We start from the raw sequence: 4,601 nt of genomic DNA, 5'->3' as shown, positions 1-4,601 counted from the left end.
CCTGAGTTTGAACCTCAGTACCAAACAAATAAAAAAAAACAAACGAAAGTTCATTTGGAACAAAAAGAGACCTAAAATAGCAAAAGCAATTCTAGGCAACAGAGGCATGGCAGGGGGTATCAAACCTCCAACCTGAAAGTATACTACAAAACTACAGTGATAAAAAGCATGGTATTGGCAAAGAAACAGACCTTAGGACCAGTGGAAAAGATTAGATGATGCAGAAACAACTGCAGACACAGCCACCTCATCTTCAACAAAGGAGCCAAACACCCTCACTAGGGGAAAGATACCCTTTTTAAATGGTGCTGGAAAAATTGTGTTTCAACTTGCCAAAGATTAAAACTAGACCTATATCTCTCACCATGCCCTAAACTAGAATCAAAATGAATTAAAGACCTAAATATTAAAACAGAGTCCTCCTCCACCTCCCACCAAGATATCTGACATGGAGAATGATTTCTTGTGCAATGATAAGGACTACGACCTGGAATACTCTGAAGACAGTAACTCTGAGACAAATGTGGATTTGGAAAATCAGTACTATAATTCCAAAGTGCTAAAAGAAGACGATCCGAAAGAGGCTTTAAGCAGCTTCCAAAAGGTTTTGGAACTTGAAGGTGAAAAAGGAGAATGGAGATTTAAAGCACTGAAACAAATGATAAAAATTAATTTCAAGTTGACAAACCCTCCAGAAATGGTGAATATATATAAACAACATTTAATCTATATTCGGAGTGCCTTCATGAGAAATTATTCTGAAAAATGCATTAATTCTATTCTTGATTATATCTCCACTTCTAAACAGATGGATTTACTGCAGCAATATTATGAAACAACAATGGAAGCTTTGAAACATTCTACGAATGACAGGTCGTGGTTTAAGACAAGCACAAAGCTTGGAAAATTATATTTAGAACGAAAGGAATATGTAAAGCTTCAAAAAATTTTACCCCAGTTACATCAGTCTGGCTGATGGAGAAGATGACCTGGAAAAAGGTACACAGTTATTAGAAATATAGACCTTGGAAAGTCAAATGTGCACAGCACAGAAAAAAAAATGAAAGCACTCTATGAGAAGTTGTTTCACATCAAGTCCACACCATCCCACACTAGCTGATCATGGGCATCATCAGAGAATGTGGTTGTAAGATGATGCACTTGAGAGAAGGTGAATATGAAAAGGCACACGTATTTTTTTGAAGGCTTCAAGAATTATGATGAATCAGGAAGTTCAAGACGAAGTACTTGTTTAAAATGGTCTTAGCAAACATGCTAATGAAATCGGGGATAAATCCATTTTGCTCACAGGAGGCTAACCCATACAAAAATCCAGAAATTCTAGCAATGACAAATTTAGTAAGTGCCTGTAAGAATAATGACAACACTGATTTCGAAGATTGTGGAAACAAATCACAGCAACATCATGGGTGATCCTTTCATAAGAGAACACATAGAAAATTTACGAAACATCAGAATATAAGTGCTCATAAAGTTAAGCCTTACACAAGAATACATATTTCTTTTATTTCTGTGTTAAATATAGATGTAGCTCATGTGGAAAGCTTGTTGGTGCAGTGCACATTGGATAACACTATCCACGGCCCAATTGATCAAGTCAACCAGCTCGTGGAACTGGACCATCAGAAGAGGGGCAGTTCACCGTATTCTGCACTAGATAAGTGGACCCACCAGCTGAACTCTCTCAACCAGGCCGTTGTCAGCATGCTGGCCTGAGGGGAGCAAGCTCCTGCAGACCTGCTTACTTGCAGAGACGCAACCCTTAGAGAACTGGGGTGGCAAAACTACTGCCGGTTGATGTGTCCTGAAAATAACTGGAGTTATGGCAGAAGTGCTCTTTGATCAACTGGTTTGTGTTTTGCTGCCGCATTTATCCAGAGAAAAACAGCTTTAATCTCCAGAAGAAAACAAAAATACCACGGGATTTATGCTGTATTGACATCTTGCCCTAAACATACAACATCATAGTGATTTGTCATGGGCAACATGACCAGAGAGAATTTGTAGTGATTTTAAATATACTGACATACCATTGTTAAATTTGAACATCTTTTACCTGCAAAAGTCCTCTCACAAATAATCTGCAATAACTTGAAATACATACCGTTTTGAACACTTCCTTTTCGTATGTATAAATGAAAATTTTTGCTGCATTTTGCAAAATGTCAATTCTCCAGAAATGTGTCCATATATTTCTGTACCTGCAGTGTAATAAAGGTTTAGCTGAAACCCAGAAACTATAGTGGCATACTGTCATTTAGGTTCCAAGCAGCAAAATAAACAGTGCACCTCAGAAATTGTAGTTTGGTTCATGATGTGTTTTTATTACATGGGCTTTGTTTTGTATTTTAGTATCTTAGAAATTTCAAATTACTTTATCTTCAGTTAATGATTAAAAACGTAAGCAAAAAAGTTGTTTTCAGGATTTTTAAAGTAGTCTTGATAAGGAGAACTGCTTTCTAATAAAACACTTTGACAGTGATGCATTAGAGGAATAAAGTTCTTTTTTAAGAATGGCATTCCTTTTGAAAATAGTTTCTCTTTTATTCCAAGACTATGTAAAGCAAAAATTGAAGTTTAAAATAAGAGGAATACATTAAAATATTTTCTGATTACTGATTGTGAGACTCAAAGCACCCCTAAAACACTGGATATCCAGCTTATTCTTGACATCAACCGTCACAAGAAGTTTTCACTCTGAATTATTCACGTTTTGTATCGAAAGACAGAAAAAATTTCTGCATACACCCCTCTTTCTAAAATATCTTTGCAAATATGGTCTTCTGATAACTCCAAAGAAAAACAGCTTGCTTTATTTAGCCAATGGGCCTGTTACTCTCACCCTGGATCTCTTAGGAATCCAACCAGAAATTCCCAGGACACCAGTGGTTACTCCACTTGTCTTCCCCCAGGGGACGGTGTCTTTCTTCCTGTAGGGGAGCCACTCCTGGAGTGCCAGTCAGCAGTACCAGGAGAGTGGGGTGGTGATAAGGAAAAGGAGGAACAAAAGGATAAGAATGAGGCTTTCCTGAACAACCCACAGCAAGGTAGAATGGTCCAGTTTTACAAACTACCCACTACAAACTCTAAAAACACACACTCAAAACTTTCAGGGAAGGAAAAGAGCTGAGAAGAAATTGGGGAGGGACACAAAGGGCAATGACATTAAACGGCGGACTTGGTCATGGAAATTTCTTACCTTCCTAACGCTGGAAGATGTTAAGTTAAAAAGTTCCTGTTCAAAACAGTATCGAAAACATATCTAAACATAGGTCTGTAGTCATCTTAAAAATAAAATGTCACTCCAGATAAGTGACAGATATCAGATACCAACACTTGAGGTATCTTTGCTGTAGATCTGAAAAATGGGCTGGCAGAGGAAAGGGAAGGCAAAGAAGGGAGGGGGAGGGAAGAAAGGAAAGGGAGATTTCAGAGTACAATGGGCATGGCAAGAAAGCTGGGAGGAGCACAAGTTTTAAATCCATGCTTATCTATCCCAGTAGCCAAACGAAGCAGACCCAAAAAATAGTTCTTTTCTAAGAACATTTCTAGAAGTTAATTTTAAATTCAAAATGTAAGAAACTACAAGCCAAGACAACAAATATCCCAATGTTCAACGGATTTTAAAATTGACTGGAACTGGGTCCTCAAGTTGCTCGACAGTCTTTTAGGTGTTATCTGACAGAACCTAGGACCAGGCTTTACCCAGCAAATGGAAGGCAAAGTACCTCTGTTACTTCATATGGACACACACTGAAAGCAGACAAAAATCACCTGGGTAGCTCCCAGAAGGAGAGGACTCTGCAGCAACAAGCTGCAGGCAGAGAGGAAGGCAAAAGAAAAAAGAACAGGTGGTTATGGAAGGCTCCCTCCTGTTGCAGTTTAAAAATATCTGCACAAATATACAGAGTAAAGGAATGGGATGAGAAACTACAATACCAAAGACAGAAGACATTCCTCCCAAGGGAAAGAGCGGATACAGGTTTCCAAACAGTGTCACAGAGCAATGCTACCACAGTCGCATTAATTATACTGCTCTGTCCCCAAGGACAAACACCTCAAAGTAAAGGGGAAAGCACCTTCGTGTTTATCATTTTCCCCTGCTGCTTTTAAAGACCCTGAACCCAGCACTGAATGATGGGTGGTATAGAAGGAGGAGAGACAAGAATATGAATGATGAACCTGCCAAACCTCTGTATCCCTTCCCCAGACATTCCAGGCAGGCAGCGGCTGGTAGTGATTTAGATTTGAGATACATTTGAAGGGGGACAGGGCGATTCTCAATAGAGACAGGACCAGAGAAGCCAGTTTAACTGTTTTCCTTAACAGACAGCTTAGCTTATAGAAACACCCCCAGTGCCTTCAAGCTAATCTGTCCAGCTGGGCAGAGGACAGGAAACAGAAGAAAAAAGCCAGATACAGTTCATCTTCCTAGCATTTGGCACCCGAGGAAGATGGGAGGTGGGCATGGCACTGGGGATTGCTGGTTCTGCTTCTGCCTTTCCACTGCCGGTCCTGTTGGCCACATTAGGTCCACACGAGTATCTGCATTGCTGCTTTTCTCCCATTCTTGCAGGTGG

At 39.6% G+C, this 4,601-nt stretch overlaps 1 pseudogene; it reads left to right on the top strand.

The window, feature by feature from the left end:
- The first annotated feature begins 244 nt into the window (after nucleotides 1–244).
- Nucleotides 245–1,737, top strand: LOC147822233 (COP9 signalosome complex subunit 2 pseudogene; annotated as a pseudogene).
- Nucleotides 1,738–4,601: the final 2,864 nt, after the last annotated feature.

This window comes from Heterocephalus glaber, unplaced genomic scaffold, assembly GCF_053883595.1.
Source record: "Heterocephalus glaber isolate CG9 unplaced genomic scaffold, H.glaber_assembly_v1.0 deba00001667, whole genome shotgun sequence".
In the NCBI taxonomy this organism is placed as follows: Eukaryota; Metazoa; Chordata; class Mammalia; order Rodentia; family Bathyergidae; genus Heterocephalus; species Heterocephalus glaber.
The sequence above is the reverse complement of the archived record's forward strand: the minus strand, read 5'-3'. Positions and strand labels throughout refer to the sequence as shown.